The sequence below is a fragment of the Schistocerca gregaria genome, chromosome 2, assembly GCF_023897955.1.
Source record: "Schistocerca gregaria isolate iqSchGreg1 chromosome 2, iqSchGreg1.2, whole genome shotgun sequence".
Lineage (NCBI taxonomy): Eukaryota > Metazoa > Arthropoda > Insecta > Orthoptera > Acrididae > Schistocerca > Schistocerca gregaria.
Window position 1 is genome coordinate 459,899,308 of NC_064921.1, and position 19,894 is coordinate 459,919,201.

At 44.0% G+C, this 19,894-nt stretch overlaps 1 protein-coding gene across 1 annotated transcript in view; it reads right to left on the minus strand.

Annotated features, from left to right (window-relative positions):
* Positions 1 to 19,334, minus strand: part of LOC126325832 (clavesin-2-like) — a 101,455-nt gene extending 82,121 nt beyond the window's left edge. The window contains exon 1 of the mRNA XM_049995325.1: positions 19,247 to 19,334. The gene's annotated coding sequence lies outside the window, so the exon portion shown is untranslated. The remainder of the gene's footprint in view (positions 1 to 19,246) is intronic.
* Between the last annotated feature and the right edge of the window lie 560 nt (positions 19,335 to 19,894).

The following is a 19,894-nucleotide window of genomic DNA, read 5'->3' on the forward strand; positions in this document are numbered from 1 at the left end:
ATGACATGCTGTGTGTTGGTGCAACACATAACACTATAGTGCGTCCTACCATATCTTGATTTCTTCAAATATTATTCCGCCAGTGGCTTGCCATCCTCTAGCAAATACCATAAGTGAAAACGTACAAATTCCCATTTCGCTAGCATGTGGCTTTGTCATCAGCTAGCCCCAAGCGCCTCAATTTTACATTGAATGAAAGATTTTTCTGGTTGTAAATTTCATATCCAGTTTTCATGCTTAATTAATCTTGTTTGTTCAAGATCCCATTGCTTCCTCTTTGCCAGATTACTTTCTGTCCTCTCTCCTAGGTATTCACTTTTAATCTCCTTCCTGTTGTCACGTACGTAGAATGTGTTCTGATATTCATCTTATTCTGTGTCTATTCGATGGAAATCTGTCGACCTTCTCAGCAGCTTGTCCCTGTAATTGCATGGATTCATAGCCATCTCTTCCAAGTATTCCGACACTGTCACAATACGTCTGTGTCACAAGACAATCAAGTCTTATTCCGTTCTTCTAGCATGCCAGTCATATTCCATACACCCTCATTTCTCGTCGCCACTCCCCAACCACCATGTCAAGGACACAGTTAAAGATCAAAGGGGAGAGTCCATTCACTGTGTGAATCCGCGAGCTGAGGTGCCGGACCGCAGTCACGAAGCGCAGGATGTGGCGGATCGCTGTCCGGCTGAGCTCGCTCGGTCGGTGGCCCCATCTGGCCCCCACCAACGACGACCACGCAGACGACAATGGACTCCGAGACGGCTGCGGAAAGGCGTTCGAGAAGTCGTTATGAGGCCGCGGCTTCCGCCGCGGAAGCGAGTGGCGCGGTGGATCGGCAATCAGCAGAGCTTGCTCTGCTGGAGCCTTCTTCCTACCCGCTACCTACGACTGACCGGCGCATGGAATCGGAGATCGAGAAGCATGCCACTACTGAGTCGGAGCGGCGTGATGCGGACGCAACCACGGCTGTGGAAGCGACTGTCCGGCTTTCTGCCCGCCACCTACGACGTTACGACCCAGGAAGAAGAGCACAACACAGCACAGATGGACCGCGCACTCTGCGGACGGGGATTTTCCCTTGAACGCTGTTGCACGTGGACCTGATGTAGGAGGACCTCCCACGACTACGAGCAGCGCTGCGGATCAAGTTTCAAGTCCGCACGCCACGGCGCCGTCATGCCGGCCCGCGGCCACGAAGAGCAACACGACGTCGCAGTGCACGCCTTCAAAAACGAGCGTTGACACAGCACCAGAGGCAGAGGAAGGCCTTGCCCTCCTGCTGGGCCTCATTCCAGGGGAAAAACCGGCAGCTGAGAAGATGGAAGTGGAGCAAGCGTCGCGGAAGCGCCCAGCTGACGCAAACGCGTACACAACCAGTACGAATCGAACGGCCACTGGCGCCGTCAGCGGCGCTCCCACGCTGCGCACGCAGCAGAAGGCATCCAGGAAGGGGACCAGGGCCCCACAAACGCCAGACGAAGACGGCTTCGTAAAGCCGAAACGCAAGCACACGGCCAGAGCGGTGGTGCTCGCAACAGCCGACAATATAGGCACCAACAACCGATTCTCCGACTTCACCGCGGATGGTGGAGCGACTACGGAGAATCGACAGCAGCAGAAGACGCCCCCACCACCGCCTATCGTCATACAATACACGGGCGCCTTCAAAACCTTCGAAGAGAAGATAAGATCGGTCGTAAAGGGCAACTTCACAACTCGCGTGACAGGACGCGAGCTGTACGAAGTTGCCACACACAAGACTGATGACTACAAAGGGCTCAGGAGCTTCGTGAAGAAGCAGGGCCTGCACTGGTTCACCTACTCTTCGGAGCCGGTGAAAACGCTGAAGGTGGTCTTCCGCAAGCTCCCCTTCAGCATGGACCCAGCTTACCTAAAAGAGTTGCTGGAAGTCATGGGCTGCAACATTAGTGCTACGTCGCGAATGAAGTCGCCAAAAGACAAATCCGACACACCACTCTTCCTGGCCATCCTCGACGACAACGTGGAAAATAGGAAGATTTTCCAGATCAAAAGAGTGGGCAGTGTCGGTGTTACGGTTGAAAAATTCCGCAGAAGGAGAGGTCCTGCGCAGTGCTTTAACTGCCAGGGCCTTGACCACATCACGAAGATCCCTCCACGATGCGTGAAGTGTGCGGGAGCACACCTCAGACGGAATTGTACAATCCCAAAGACCGACCCACCACGCTGCTGCAACTGCCAGGAGCAACACGTGGCGAACTACCGTGGCTGCAGCGCCTTCGAGCGCGCAGCCGCAAACCAGAGGGGACGCATGGCCCCTGAGGCCAGTACAGCAGGGAAGGAGCTACGCCACAGCAACGAGAGCAGCACCAGCCGGGCCAACGCAACGTCCAGACGCAGCCACAGACGGAGCACGCTACTGCCGCGAGAGACGCGACTGGGAGCGGACCCAAGACGGAGCAACACCAGCAGACACCTGCCAGGACGGGCCAGGGTGCGGTAGGAGGGGTCAACGGCCGCCACCCACCCACAAACTGCCGAACAAGCCCAACAGACGACACCGCGTCGGGAGGAAGCAGCTGCAACAACTGAAGCAGCGGAACTCAAGGCGATGCTAAACGAGTTTAAGCAGCTCGTTATGCAGATTCCGCAGCTCATAGTGGCTGCAGTGCAAGCGGCCACCCAGGTCAACACCACAACAGCAACCCCAACGCCCAGACCGGCGACGAGATCATTTGCGACGGATGTTGTTGCAGCACCTAATCTCTGTCCTTCTACGAGTGAACAAATATTGAAGATGAACACTCTAAAGCCCGTCACCATGTTAACCACCAAACTCGTTACTTTCCACGAGTATCGTGTCGCTGCTTCTGGCTACGACTTGCCCGACCAGCGGTACACTATGTGATCAAAAGTAACCGGACACCTCGCTGAAAATGAGTTACAAGTTCGTGGCGCCCTCCATCGGTAGTTCTGGAATTCAGCATGGTGTTGGCCCACCCTTAGCCTTGATGACAGCTTCCACTCTCTCAGGCATACCTCCAGTCAGGTGCTGGAAGGTTTCTTGGGGAATAGCAGCACATTCTTCACGGAATGCTGCACTCGGGACAGGTATCGATGTCGGTCGGTGACACCTGGCACGAAGTCGGCGCTCCAAAACATCCTAAAGGTGTTCTATATGATTCAGATTAGTACTCTTTGCAGGCCAGTCCGTTACAGGGATGTTATTGTCGTGTAACCCACTCCGCAACAAGCCGTACATTATGAACAGTTGCTCGACCGTGTTGAAAGATGCAATCGCCATCCCCGAATTGCTCTTTAACAGTGGGGAGCAAGAAGGTGCTTAAACCATCATTGTAGGCCTGTGTTGTGCTAGTGCCACACAAAACAACAAGAGGTGCAAGCCCCCTCCACGAAAAACACGACCACACCATAACACTACCGCCTCCAGAATTTGACTTTTGGCACTATACACGCTGGCAGATGACGTTCACTGGACATTCGTCATACCCACACCCTGCCATCGAATCGCCACATTGTGCACCGTGATTCGTCACTCCACACGATGTTTTTCCATTGTCAATCGTCGAATGTTTACGCTCCTTGAACCAAGCGAGACGTCGTTTGTCATTTACCGGCGTGATGTGTGGCTTATGAGCAGCCGCTCGACCATGAAATCCAAGTTTTCTCACCTCCCGCCTAACGGTCGTAGTACTTGCAGTGGATCCTGACGCAGTCTGGAATTCCTATGTGATGGTCTGGGTAGATGTCTGCCTATTGCACATTACGACCCTCTTCAATTTCGGCGGTCTCTGTCAGTCAGCAGACGAGGTCGGCCTGTACGCTTTTGTGCTGTAAGTGTCCCTTCACGTTTCCATTTCACTCCCACATCGGACACAGCGGACCTAAGGATGTTGAGGAGCGTGGAAATATCGAGCTCAGACATATGACACAAGTGACACCCAATCACCTGACCACGTTCTAAGTCCGTGAGTTCTGCAGAGCGCCCCATCCTGCTTTCTCGCGATGTCTAACGACTACTGAGGTCGCTAATATGGAATACCTGGCAGCAGGTGGCAGTAAAATGCACCTAATATGAAAAACGTATATTTTTGGGGTGTCCGGATACTTTTCATCACATAGTGTATGTACAATGAGAATCGTTTTGCGAACGTATGCAGGTATCATAAGGGAAGGGCACATTTATCCATTCATTCATTGAACAGCTCGATTTGCTGACTGCATAATAACCTTGCCGAACATCGCACTACTGCGACCAGAACACACGCTGCCGAATTTCGGGCATACATAACAACTTCATTGACGTCGGTTTGCAGTAGGGTTTTGGGGCATATTCTGTATTCAAACATTATGAATCACCTCGAAGGGAACGATCTTTTGACACGTAATCAGTATGGCTTCAGAAAACATCGCTCTTGTGCAACGCAGCTAGTTCTTTATTCGAACGAAGTAATGGCCGCTATCGACAGGGGATCTCAAGTTGATTCCGTATTTCTAGATTTCCGGAAAGCTTTTGACACCGTTCCTCACAAGCGACTTCTAATGAAGCTGCGGAGCTATGGGGTATCGTCTCAGTTGTGCGACTGGATTCGTGATTTCCTGTCAGGAAGGTCGCAGTTCGTAGTAATAGACGGCAAATCATCGAGTAAAACTGAAGTGATATCAGGTGTTTCCCAGGGAAGCGTCCTGGGACCTCTACTGTTCCTGATCTATATAAATGACCTGGGTGACAATCTGAGCAGTTCTCTTAGATTGTTCGCAGATTATGCTGTAATTTACCGTCTAGTAAGGTCATCCGAAGACCAGTAGCAGTTGCAAAGCGATTTAGAAAAGATTGCTGTATGGTGTGTCAGGTTGCAGTTGACGCTAAATAACGAAAAGTGTGAGATGATCCACATGAGTTCCAAAAGAAATCCGTTGGAATTCGATTACTCGATAAATAGTACAATTCTCAAGGCTGTCAATTCAACTAAGTACCTGGGTGTTAAAATTACGAACAACTTCAGTTGGAAGGACCACATAGATAAAATTGTCGGGAAGGCGAGCCAAAGGTTGCGTTTCATTGGCAGGACACTTAGAAGATGCAACAAGTCCACTAAAGAGACATCTTACACTACACTCGTTCGTCCTCTGTTAGAATATTGGTGCGCGGTGTGGGATCCTTACCAGGTGGGATTGACGGAGGACGTCGAAAGGGTGCAAAAAAGGGCAGCTCGTTTTGTATTATCACGTTATAGGGGAGAGAGTGTGGCAGATATGATACACGAGTTGGGATGGAAGTCATTACAGCATAGACGTTTTTCGTCGCGGCGAGACCTTTTTACGAAATTTCAGTCACCAACTTTCTCTTCCGAATGCGAAAATATTTTGTTGAGCCCAACCTACATAGGTAGGAATGATCATCAAAATAAAATAAGAGAAATCAGAGCTCGAACAGAAAGGTTTAGGTGTTTGTTTTTCCCGCTCGCTGTTCGGGAGTGGAATAGTAGAGAGATAGTATGATTGTGGTTCGATGAACCCTCTGCCAAGCACTTAAATGTGAATTGCAGAGTAGTCATGTAGATGTAGATGTAGCCTCCAGTGTCCAGTTGACTCATGAAGAATCTGTTCGCTTTGCAGACAATAGTCCTGTAAACGTGATTTAATCTCGTCTGGTGTTAAAGAGTGAAATATCTGCTCTGTTTTTAGAATTTTTACTCTTGGAGGGCCATGTATTGACCCATGTCGAAAATTTCCTTTCTCTTTTAATTGTTGAGAAAACCTTGAAACGACACTTTGTGTAAAATCCAACAGTGCTGACTCTGCCAATTGTCTTTGAGCTGTCTCAAGTTGTCAGATACTCTTTTCGGCTCCGTAAGTGATCTCTTGAACGTCATTTGCAGTGCCTATTAACATTTTCTCTTTCAATTTTCCTCCTTTCCTGATTATTTTTCACTGATGTGAATCACTGGATTAGCAAGAAGTTACCGGAAAAAAGGCAATCACAAGGGATCTCTACCAGCAGTTTACACAACAGATCTCAGAGATAGTAAACAGTATGCAGTGTGTAGTCCGACTAGCCTGGTTAGCCGAGTGCGTTAGCAAGCCACTTACAGGATTCGTGGAGGTGCCGTGGCGCGGGATCGAATCCCTCTGGTGAACTGGCGACGAGCGCTGATGGGCCTGCCACACTGAATGTGGCTTTTAAGCGATTTCCCACGTGTTGCTAGGTGAATACCAGGCTACTACCAATGTCCCGACACAGTCACACGATGTGGAAACGTTTGCAAAACGTTCTCACACTTTCGCACTAGACGCTGACAGGTAAAGGTACTGTACATTCTTTGGAAATATTGACGTTTCCGTCGGTTGGTGGGTTCGTTACTATGGAAAGGCGCATGTCGAAGTTACTGGCCCACCGTGAGCGAAGTGGCCAACCAGCTACTACATAGACTGCACCAAACATTCAAAGTGTTAATGAGGTAATTCATTCCGAGGACAGTGTAACAGATGACATTTGTTGCAAGTTTTCCATTTGTAGAGGAATTATGATTACTGCCGTTTCGGTCCTGTCGCTTACCAGCTGTCCTTAACATTACACCATAATTTCTGCGTCTTTATCAGCGACCGTGTAATACAGTGTTGTGGCAAAAGTCAAGGGAAACCTCCTAATATCGCGTAGGACCTCTTTTTGCCCGGCGTAGAGCAACAGTTCAAAGTGGCATGGACTCTACAAGTCGTTGGAAATCCTCTGCCATTTTATTTCTATAGCTTTCCATAATTGCTAAAGTGTTGCCGGTGCAGGATTTTGTACACGAACTGACCTCTCGATTATGTCCCATAAATTCACGTCGGGAGATCTGAGTGACAAAATCTTGCGCTCGAATTGTCCAGAACGTTCTTCAAACCGATAGAGAACAATTGCGACCTGGTGACACGACGCATTGTTACCCATAAAAATACCATCGTTTTTTCGGAACATGTGATCCGTGAATGGCTGCAAGTGACCTCCATTTCCACTCAGTGATCGGTTCAGATGGATCGGAGGACCCATCCATTCCATGTAAACTCAGCTCACACCATTATGGACCAACCACCAGCTTGCACAGTGCCTTGTTGACAACTTGGTTCCGTGGCTCCGTGAGGTCTGTGCCACTCTTGAACTCTACCATCAGCTCTTACCAACCAAAATCTGGACTTCTGTGACCAAGGCATGGTTTTACAGTCGTCTAGGGTTCAATGAATATGGTCACGAACAAAGGAGAGGAGCTGCAGGCGATGTCGCGCTGTTAGCAAAGGCACTCGCGTCGGTCATCTATTGCCATAGCCCATTAACGCCGAATTTCACCGCACTGTCCTAACTGATAAGTTCGTCGTTAGTCCACGTTGGTTTCTGAGGTTACTTCACGCATTGTTGCTTGTCTGTTAGTACTGACAACTCTGCGCAATTACTGCTGCTCTCAGTCGTTAAGTGAAGGTCTCTACCACTGCGTTGTCCATGTTTTGAGAGGTAATGGCTGTAATTTGGTGTTCTCGGTAAATTCTTGACACTGTGGATCTCGGAATAGTGAATTGCCTAACGAGTTCAACTACCATTCCTCGTTCTGAGTCTGTTAATTCCTGTCGTGAGATAATTATCACGTCGGACATCGTTTCACATGAATCACACAAGTACGAATGACACTTCCGCCAACGCATTGGCCTTTTATACTTCGTGTACGCGATACTACCGCCATTTGTATGAGTACATATCCCTACCCCATGACTTTTGCCACCTCAGTGTATACTCCCACCTACGTCATATCTTGAACACCCCTTCAGTCACCACTTTGATATAATTAGTTGCTTCCCCCATTCCCTCTCCAGTAAGCAAATTAAACATCAATGATGTCACGAGCAACCTTGTCTCTAACACCTTTCCTGATTTTTTACCTTTTGCACACTGGTCTGCAAGACGTAAGGGACAAGCGAAATACGCTCATATTTCAAGGAGAAGGTAATAATTCCAAGAAACGCAAGTATAGATAGGTGTGAATATTACCGAACTGACAATTTAAAAGTCATGTTTGCAAAATAATGATACGAATTATTTACAGAAGAGTGCAAAAACTGAGAGCGGGCGATCTCGCGGAGGATCAGTTTAGGTTCCGATGAAACATTGGAACACACGAGGCAGTAATGACCGTATGATTTCTCTTAGAAGATAGCTTGAACAAAGCCAACCTACGTTTATCGCATTTATAGATTTAGGGAAACATTTTGACAATGTTGATTGGAAGACACCATTCGATATTCCGATGGTAGCAGGAATAAAGGAGTAAATTACAGGGAGCAGACAGTTAACTACAACTTTTACAGAAATGAGATTGCTGTTACAAGAGTCGAAAGACATGGAATGAAAGCCGTAACTGAGAACGGAGTGAGATAGGGTTGTAGCTTATCCTCCAAGTTATTCTGTCTGCACATTGAGCGAGCAGTAAATGAAATAAAAAAGAAATTTGGAAAGGGAATTAAAGTGCCGGTAGAAAAAATTAAAACCGTGAAGTATGCCCATGAGATTGTAATTGTGTTAGAAAGGCAAACAACTTGGAAGAGCAATTCAAGGGAAAGGAGAGTGAACTGAAAAGAAGTTTTAAGATGAATATTAATAAAAGTGAAGCAAAGGTTACGGAACGAAGCGGAATTAATCAGGCCTACAGTTCAAGTAAGAAAAGAGAAGAAGCTTTTGAAACGAGGTGCTACAGGAAAATGCTGAAGATTAAATTGGTAGATCAGATAACCAACGAAGAGGCAATGAATCAAAACTGGTGGCATAACTTGACTACAGGAATGAATCTGTTGATAGGATACATCCCGAAATCCCGAAGCATCAAGAAATCGTAAATTCGGTAATGTAAGAAAATGCTGGGCGGGGGGTAAAAGTTGTGGAAGGTGATGAAAGCTTGACTACAGTAAGCAATTTCAAGTGGATGAAGGTTACGGTACTTGTGCAGAGCCGAAGAGGTATGCACGAGATAGAATAGCGTGCATCAAACCAGTCTGCAGACTGAAAACAACATCAGCAACCATTACTTAGTGCTGCCTGTTCCAGTTTGCTTAAAATGGAATTGTTCTCCTCCTAATTTACGTCCGATTTTAGCTTTCATTGTTCGGTGTAGTACTCCACTGAGCATTTTATATTGTGCTATAATTTTCATGTCTATTCCTTCGCCCTTCTTCGAAAGCATAATAATTACAGTCTTTTACGAAATTTGGTGGATCAGTGGCTCAGCGAAACTCCTGCAGGCGTAGTCGAAACAACAGGTACACCAGCTCCAGGAAAGTCATTATGGCATTTTTCTTTGACTGCAGTGACCTGTTAGTCATTGACTTTCTTGAACAAGGCGCCACAGTTAACACACACTTTCAAGTAAGCACTTTGCAAAAATTGAAGGGCGCCATCAGATACAAACGCCCAGGAACGATGACGTACAGCATCATTCTGTTGCAGGATAAGGCCCACCTCACGTGTTGCCAAAGTTATTTCGATTACACTGCAGAAGTTCGGCTAGGAAGATATTACACATCCTTCACACAGCCCCGATCTCTCGCCAAGCCATTTCTATACGTTTAGAGCAGTGAGGAAAGAGATTCGCGGCTGTTGATTTGCTTCGAAAAAGAAGCGCATGCCTGGGTTCCGTAGGCAAACGCGAACATTTTTCTGTGAGGGCATTGACCTCGTTGTCTCACAGTAGAGTAAATGTATTAACAGTTACGGCGAGCACTTTTGAAATAATTAACAATTTTCTTACCTTTTCCATCTGTCTCGTTTTCATTTGAACTGTGCGTTACATGTTCTATATGTATGTACATTTTTGGTCAAATGTTTGTGCGGAGCTAAGACAATGTTCCAGTTTTGAAAAAAAGAGAGTGAAATTTATTCGCATGAAAATAATGAGGATTAGGAAAAAAGTTATTTATTGATTTGAGGGGAAATTGAAATATTTCACGAACAGCGGCTGCTAGTGATGTAAACTAAGTGTTAAAAAGTTCGTCTCTTCAAGGACTAACTATTCTGGGTATAAAAACTTACATTGGTACCATACTTAACTGTCAAAAATATATTGTGGGATTTTTTTCTTTCAGGTTGAAAAAATTCTAGTTGAGTGGTCAGCGTGGCTGGCAGCCTCGCAGAGTTCCCGGTTTCGATTCCCGGCACAGACAAGGAGTTTCCCTTACTAGGAGTACAGAGCCACTGAGCCTCGTGGTGTGAATAGAGAAGCCAGTTGACTGAGAAGTTGCGCCTCCAGGAGCAGTGTAAAATAGTTACAACAATTTTTCAGTCTCAAACATTTTTCAATAAAATATCCTTCAAATATCAGGAAAGAGAATGGTTCAAATGACTCTGAACACTATGGGATTTAACTTCTGAGGTCATCAGTCCCCTAGAACTTAGAACTACTTAAACCTAGCTAACCTAAGGACATCACACACATCCATTCCCGAGGGAGGATTCGAACTTGCGACCGTAGCGGTCGCGCGGTTCCAGACTGTAGCGCCTAGAACTGCTCGGCCACCCTGGCCGGCCAGGACAGAGAATGCGTGTAGCGCAATAAGTAATGTCCCTCTTACAAGTGCTGTCGACATAATTGTTCTTGCTCCCTTACGTTTCCAGACAAAACAAATGAGTGTCAAAAATAGAATAAACAAGGAATCTTCGATGAGATAGTACACTACTGTCCATTAAAATTGCTACACAATGAATATGACGTGCTACAGACGCGAAATTTAACCGACAGCAAGAAGATGCTGTGATATGCAAATGAGTAGCTTTCCAGAGCATTCACACAAGGTTGGCGCCGGTGGCGACACCTACAACGTGCTGACACGAAGAAAGTTTCCAACCGACTTCTCATACACAAACAGCAGTTGACCGGCGTTGCCTGGTGAAACGTTGTTGTGATGCCTCGTGTAAGGAGGAGAAATGCGTACCATCACTTTTCCGACTTTGATAAAGGTCGGATTGTAGCCTATCGCGATTGCGGTTTATCGTATCGCGATATTGCTGCTCGCGTTGGTCGAGATCCAATGACTGTTAGCAGATTATGGAATCGGTGCGTTCAGGAGGGTAATACGGAACGCCGTGCTGGATACCAACGGCCTCGTATCACTAGCAGTCGAGATGACAGGCATCTTATCCGAATGGCTGTAATGGATCGTGCAGCCACGTCTCGATCCCTGTGTCAACAGATGGGGATGTTTGCAAGACAACAACCACCTGCACGAACAGTTCCACGACGTTTGCAGCAGCATGGACTATCAGTTCGGAGACCATGGCTGCGGTTACCCTTGACGCTGCATCACAGACAGGAATGCGTGCGATGGTGTACTCGACGACGAACCTGGGTGCACGAATGGCAAAACGTCATTTTTTCGTATGAATCCAGGTTCTGTTTACAGTATCATGACGGTCGCATCCGTGTTTGGCGGCTTCGCGGTGAATGCACATTGGAAGCGTGTATTCGTCATCGCCATACTGGCGTATCACCTAGCGTGATGGTATGGGGTGCCATTGGTTTCACGTCTCGGTCACCTCTTATTTGCATTGACGGCACTTTGAACAGTGGACGTTACATTTAAGATGTTTTACGACTCGTGGCTCTATCCTTCATTCGATCCCTGCGAAACCCTACATTTCAGCAGGATAATCCACGACCGCATGTTGCAGTTCCTGCACGGACCTCTCTGGATACAGAAAATGTTCGACTGCTGCCCTGGTCAGCACATTCTCCAGATCTCTCACCAACTGAAAACGTCTGCTCAATGGTGGCCGAGCAACTGGCTCGTCACAATACGCCAGTCACTACTCGTGATGAACTGTGGTATTGTGTTGAGGCTGCATTGGCAGCTGTACCAGTACATGCCATCCAAGCTCTGTTTGACTCAATGCCCAGGCGTATCTAGGCCGTTATTACGGTCAGAGGTGGTTTTTCTGGGTACTGATTTCTCAGGATCTTTGCACCCAAATTGCGTGAAAATGTAATCACATGTCAGTTCTAGTGTAATATATCTGTCCAATGAATACCCGTTTATCATCTGCATTTCTCCTTGGTGTAGCAATTTTAATGGCTAGTAGTGTAGTTGGAAACAGTTGCCGAATTTCACTCTGTGGCCTCCATACGTCAGTAACGTTTGTGCATGTTAGGTGCTTCTATTAATTTTTGCATAGTAGTAGAAACTATAGATGAGTTATTCAACCGCTTGACTTTACATAGCATAGTATCTCAACTGGTAACATAGTTTACCTCTTGACTTCAGTAGTGGTTCCTCAAATGGTTCAAATGGCTCTGAGCACTATGGAACTCAACTGCTGTGGTCATCAGTCCCCTAGAACTTAGAACTACTTAAACCTAACTAACCTAAGGACATCACACACATCCATGCCCGAGGCAGGATTCGAACCTGCGATCGTAGCAGTCGCACGGTTCCGGACTGCGCGCCTAGAACGGCGAGTGGTTCCTCAAGGCCACACAAAAGCACACTACATCGACACCTCGTATGCCGTATGTTCCCGAGCGTCATTCAAAGGAGGGTCAAATGTTTACATACTCTACTTTATCTTACTTTCAGACAAAACATACCATACCGGATTTATTTTTCAAAATTTTTGTGTATTTGAGCTACTTATTTTCAGCTATTGCGATGAAAAATCCAGTATCAATGAAACACGAATCCTTTTGGGAATAAATAAATAATAACAAAATAACAAAGTAACGGCGAAACTGGTGAAGAGCAGTGGGAAAGAGAGTAACGTCTTGCCTGACATCAAAAGTATGGTTACACAGGACGGTCGCAGGAAGCAACAAGATATCGGAAGCAGAAAGACATCAGCAAAAAGAGCTTTCTTCAATATAACATCTCTACCTTGCAGGAAGTGAGGAACAAGTTCCTGAAAGTGTACAGCTCTGTTTGGAAGCGAAACGTGGACCATAAGAAATGATGAAAAGATCTAACTGGAAGTGTATAAAAATGTGAACCTGTCGAAGAATGTTAGAAATTAGCTGTACAGATAAAGTAAATAGAATTCCGAAAACCCTTATTATACGTTAGAAGTAAGCATAGCGTGTCATTTACAGTAGCCCTGTATCTGTCTCGTATAAAGTAGGGCCAAGAGGAAATCCGTTCTATGTTGGTAGCGCTGCTCATAACGACGGATCATGGGTCCGGCACCCTTTCCCTTCTTCGGTATTTTTGCGAAAAAGTTCCGTGCATTTCTGCTGCTTGCTATCATTTGCCAAAAAGTTGAACTGTTCACAAAATAAAAGGGCGTTAGTTTTAGATGGTGAAAATCTTACGAAAATTTACACTTTAGCTGAGTTGAACTATTAAGAATACTCAGAAACGAAACAGAGACAGTACTGGATTAGCCACGTGGCAAGGGTTAGCAAATGCTACAGGTCCCGCACATAAGGGAGCCCCGCGCCTGGTTGTAAAAAAATATGTATTTATCAAGTTAGATATGAATGGCATTCTACCCACGGTAACGTCAAAATCTGCAATGAGTAGTAGTAATTTTAGCTCATTTCTAAAAGTGATGGCTGGCCATACCATACATTACATGCATAAGTTGACAATTCCGCACAACTTACAGGGGAATTCCCTAATGTTGTCCGAACTAGTCGTAACAACCGGAAAAACAGGGTGCTATTGATTATCACAGGCCAACGATGGAAAAACATTTTTGCTGAAAATACCTTATTCTTATGTTTTTTAGGGTGGGAAATCCAAATATGATACTTAAAAAACTGCGTTACCCACCATTTCTTCACATTTTACAGTTAAATTTATTAAATTAAGCGATTTTTTAAAGAATTTGACAGCTTTTATATAGTTAAAATAATATAAAAAGGAGGTGTAATGAATGTAGATAACGTTGGTAGCACTGCTGAAAAATATTTGCTGGCTGAAAAGGTCGATTCTATTTTTATGTTAACAGATGGTGTTTTGTTTACTGTCAACCTAACCTCACTTTCCCATTTCCTGTACATGTGCCCAGTACAATGTCTAATAGTGGTTGTAAAACTTCTGCTGACAGTTTCTGTTATATTTGTGGTGAATCTATGATTAAAAAAAGACCAAAGAAACATTACAGACTTTGTGAAAAAAGTGTTTCTATCATACTTTGGAGCTAAACTTGGTGCCACATAAGGTATGTTATGTGTGTGTTGAAGATCTGAGAAAATGGTCCAAAAAGGAGAGAAAAATCAAATAGGGGTAATGCAGGAGTAGGTTTAATAATGAATAGGAAAATAGGAATGCGGGTAAGCTACTACAAACAGCACAGTGAACGCATTATTGTGGCCAAGATAGATACGAAGCCCACACCTACTACAGTAGTACAAGTTTATAGCCAACTATCTCTGCAGATGACGAAGAAATTGAAGAAATGTATGATGAAATAAAAGAAATTATTCAGATAGTGAAGGGAGACGAAAATTTAATAGTCATGGGTGACTGGAATACGAGTGTAGGAAAAGAGAGAGAAGGAAACGTAGTAGGTGAATATGGATTGGGGCTAAGAAATGAAAGAGGAAGCCGCCTAGTGGAATTTTGCACAGAGCACAACTTAATCATAGCTAACACTTGGTTTCAGAATCATGAAAGGAGGTTGTATACATGGAAGAACCCTGGAGATATTAAAAGGCATCAGATAGATTATATAATGGTAAGACAGAGATTTAGGAACCAGGTTTTAAATTGTAAGACATTTCCAGGGGCAGATGTGGACTCTGACCACAACCTATTGGTTATGAACTGTAGATTAAAACTGAAGAAACTGCAAAAAGGTGGGAATTTAAGGAGATGGGATCTGGATAAACTGAAAGAACCAGAGGTTGTACAGAGTTTCAGGGAGAGCATAAGGGAACAATTGACAGAAACAGGAGAAAGAAATACAGTAGAAGAAGCTTTGAGCGATGAAGTAGTGAAGGCAGCAGAGGATCAAGTAGGTAAAAAGACAAGGTTTAGTAGAAATCCTTGGGTAACAGAAGAAATATTGAATTTAATTGATGAAAGGAGAAAATATAAAAATGCAGTAAATAAAGCAGGCAAAAAGGAATATAAACGTCTCAAAAATGAGATCGACAGGAATGCAAAATGGTTAAGCAGGGATGGCTAGAGGATAAATGTAAGGATGTAGAGGCTTATCTCACAAGGGGTAAGAGAGATACTGCCTACAGGAAAATTAGAGAGACCTTTGGAGAAAAGAGAACCACTTGTATGAATATCAAGAGCTCAGATGGAAACCCAGTTCTAAGCAAAGAAGGGAAAGCAGAAAGGTAGAAGGAGTATATAGAGGGTCTATACAAGGGCGATGTACTTGAGGACAATATTATGGAAATGGAAGAGGATGTAGATGAAGATGAAATGGGAGATACGATACTGCGTGAAGAGTTTGACAGAGCACTGAAAGACCTGAGTCGAAACAAGGCCCCCGGAGTAGACAACATTCCATTGGAACTACTGACAGCCTTGGGGGAGCCAGTCCTGACAAAACTGTACCATCTGGTGAGCAAGATGTATGAAACAGGCGAAATACCCTCAGACTTCAAGAAGAATATAATAAATCCAATCCCAAAGAAATCAGGTGTTGACAGATGTGAATATTACCGAACAATCAGTTTAATAAGCCACAGCTGCAAAATACTAACTCGAATTCTTTACAGACGAATGGAAAAACTAGTAGAAGGCGACCTCGGGGGAGGTTCGGTTTGGATTCCGTAGAAATACTGGAGCACGTGAGGCAATACTGACCTTACGACTTATCTTAGAAGAAAGATTAAGTAAAGGCAAACCTACGTTTCTAGCATTTGTAGACTTAGAGAAAGCTTTTGACAATGTAGACTGGAATACTCTCTTTCAAATTCTAAAGGTGGCAGGGGTAAAATACAGGGAGCGAAAGGCTATTTACAATTTGTACAGAAACCAGATGGCAGTTATAAGAGTCGAGGGACATGAAAGGGAAGCAGTGGTTGGGAAGGGAGTAAGACAGGGTTGCAGCCTCTCCCCGATATTACTCAATCTGTATATTGAGAAAGCATTAAAGGAAACAAAAGAAAAATTCGGAGTAGGTATTAAAAATCCATGGAGAAGAAATAAAAACTTTGAGGTTCGCCGATGACATTGTTATTCTGTCAGAGACAGCAAAGGACTTGGAAGAGCAGTTGAACAGAATGGACAGTGTCTAGAAAGGAGGATATAAGATGAACATCAACAAAGGCAAAACGAGGATAATGGAATGTAGTCGAATTAAGTCGGTTGATGCCGAGGGAATTAGATTAGGAAATGAGACACTTAAAGTAGTAAAGGTGGTTTTCTATTTGGGGAGAAAAATAACTGATGATGGTAGAAGTAGAGTGGATATCAAATGTAGACTGGCAATGGCAAGGAAAGCGTTTCTGAAGAAGAGAAATTTGTTAACATCGAGTATGGATGAAAGTGTCAGGTAGTCATTTCTGAAAGTATTTGTATGGAGTGTAGCTATGTATGGTAGTGAAACTTGCACGATAAATAGTTTGGACAAGAAGAGAATAGAAGCTTTCGAAATGTGGTGCTACAGAAGAATGCTGAAGATTAGGTGTGTAGATCACATAACTAATGAGGAAGTATTGAATAGGATTGGGGAGAAGAGAAGTTTGTGGCACAACTTGACCAGAAGAAGGGATCGGTTGGTAGGACATGTTCTGAGGCATCAAGGGATCACCAATTTAGTATTGGAGGGCAGTGTGGAGGGTAAAAATCCAAGAGGGAGACCAAGAGATGAATACACTAAGCAGATTCAGAAGGATGTAGGTTGCAGTAGGTACTGGGAGATGAAGAAGCTTGCACAGTATAGAGTAGCATGGAGAGCTGCGTCAAACCAGTCTCAGGACTGAAGACAACAACAACAACACCAGCTGATTTAGATGAACCAGATGACGATGAATTCCATTGTAATACAGAAAGTCTAGAGCCCAAATTGTTTACTCAGACCGAGCTTAACAATTTGGTTAGGGATCTGGGCTTAACGAAAGAAAAAGCTGAATTGCTTGACTCTAAATTGAAAGAAAAGAACTTATTGGCAGTTGGAACCAGAATATAGATGTATAGAAAGAGAGAGCAGCAATTTTCCAAGTTTTTTCAACAAGAAGGTGATTTAGTGTACAGCTCAGACACGCTTGGTCTGATGAATGAGTTTGGTATTGAATACAAAAAGGAAGACTTGAGGCTGTTTATTGATTCATCCAAAACTAGTTTAAAGGTTGTTTTATTACATAATGATAACATGTATGCATCTATATCTGTTAGACATTCTGTACATATGAAAGAAAGCTATGGAAACCTAGAAATAGTGCTAAATAAAATAGGCTATTCTGATCATGGTTGGATTATATATGGCGATCTAAAAGTAACGTGCACGCTCCATGGTCAGCAAGCTGGCTTTACCAAATTTCCATATTTCTTGTGTGAATGGGACAGTAGGGTTAGGGATCGACACTGGTGCTTGGAACTGGCCTGTGAGGGAGGCTTTAAAACCTGGTGAGAAGAAAATTGTACGCAGAAACCTTGCAGATCCAAAAACGTACTCCTACGACCTCTACATATAAAGTTGGCCTAATGAAACAGTTTGTAAAGGCTTTGCCCCGTAAAGATGGATCATGTTTTAAGTAACTCTGCCAAAAGATTCCACACCTTTCAGAAGCTCAAATAAAAGAAGGCGCCTTCGTCGGACTTGACATTAGAAAATTAATGTTTGATGTTAACTTTGAATCCACAATGACCTTAAATGAGAAAGAAGCATGGGTATCATTCAAGCAAGTCGTTGCAAAGTTCTTAAGACATGAAAAAAACCCAGAATATGTTTCTATTATAGCTACAATGTTAAAGAAGTTTAAAACTTCGGGATGTTTAATGAGCCTGAAAGTTCACTTTTTGAACAGTCACCTTGATTACGTCTCGGATAATATGGGATATATTAGTGAGGAGCAAGGAGAGCGTTTTCACCAGGACATTAAAGTGATGGATAAACGCTACCAAGGCCGCTGGAGCACCAACACGATAGGGGGCTACTGTTGGTCACTTCACCGAGAAGTTCACCACGCAACTCATTGTAGAAAAAGCTACACAAGAAGCTTCAAAGAAAAAAGAGAAAGAAAATACAAACCAATTCTAGCTGACGAGTGAAGCCTCTTTTAACATATATCATTATTTTAAGTAGCTTACTGTAAATACAAACCATGCTTATTTTATAACAAAGTGTTTCATTAATTTCCCCGTTTACTGTATAGCAAAGGATTTTTATACCATATAATAAAAAGCATATTGCTCGAAAACTGTGGCTGATACAAAAAACTAAGGCTAGATTTGGATTCATTTCATAAAAATCTATAAAGATCAGCTATCAAAATAAAAAAGTTGTTCAAAAAATTGTTTTCGTTAGCCTGTGTTACCAGTAAGAATGTAATTAATGGATAGCATTTGCTACGGCCTTGCACTAACGTAATTCAGCACTGAACAGATATTTGTTTTCTGTGTCGGCTAGGCCATCTGTAATATCGTGTATATTTTCGTCTAGAATGAAGCGTAGCAGAAACGAAGTACGTATACTGATAAACTCTAAACTTAGACAATTGTATCAAGATTTCACATCTTCACTTACTCCGAGAGAAAATGTTCAGTGTTTATCAACAAATAAGTTCGTTTGATCGTTGCAATTCTTCATTAAGAACGAGTCAAATAAAGATGAATGCAACTTGCAGTCCTTTGAGATGAGACACTATGTAATGGGATAAATACAGTGAGATCTACGTTTTATACTGAAACTCAAACCCCACTAGTGCTAACATTTCGAGTGGTATAAAGCTTTGCTAACCACAACAGACACAGTAAAACTCAGCCCAATTCACGTTAATAAACTGAGCTAAGAGATCAGAAACAAGGGATACTTATAGCTGAGATTAATGTGCTAGCACGGGGGACCAATTTAAACATTGTCTACAATAAGATTTCACTGCCTATTGTAAGTATTGTGAGAACGATGTAATTTACGACCAGTGGAACAAGATTCATGCTGTGCATGTACTACGAGTTTCATTTAAAATTTACTGCGAGAACTTAGACAAATCTAGCTCATCAACAGCCTCCCCCCCACCCACCGCTCTCTCTCTCTCTCTCTCTCTCTCTCTCTCTCTCTCTCTCTCTCACATACACACACACACACACACACACAGACAGACGTCAGACGTACCTGTCAAACAGCCGGTCACGCTGTTAGCGAGAGACTCCACCACTGGACGCAGCACCACGGATTATCTCCAGTGCTGCTGAGCCTGTATCGGCAGTTCGCGCATGCGCAGAATGTAGCTTTAAGTCAGCAGTCGTCTGCGGGAATAGTGATAAGCTTTCAGGTATCTGTTCTTGCAATACACCTCAAACAAAGATATTGTATCGCGATTTCAATTTGCTAGATGCTTATCGAATCTGCCCCTTTTCTCTCAGGCTCTTCCAACTAACTGAATAGATTCAATGAAAGCAACAGTGCAGACTTGGAGCAAGTTAACGACGTAGACAGAGTAACAGATATACATATTCATTCTTATTTTTCTCTTATGTCTTTGTCCCAAATCGCCGCAGCTTCGGCACGGTTATTTAACAGATGTAGCATGGCTACTTTAAGTGGGACGAAATATGTGTACCTTAGCTATCTGTGTAGCGTTATTCATGTGAAATTGAGCGAAAGTTTTTCTACATGTTTACGAGCGTGTAACTGAGGTGGGACTTACGTAGCAGCCCGATACTCACTTAATGGGATATGGAAAACCGCCTAATAGCCACCTCCATAATCTTCTGTATACACAGTGTAACGGGTACAAGTGCAGATATTTCCATTAGTGAC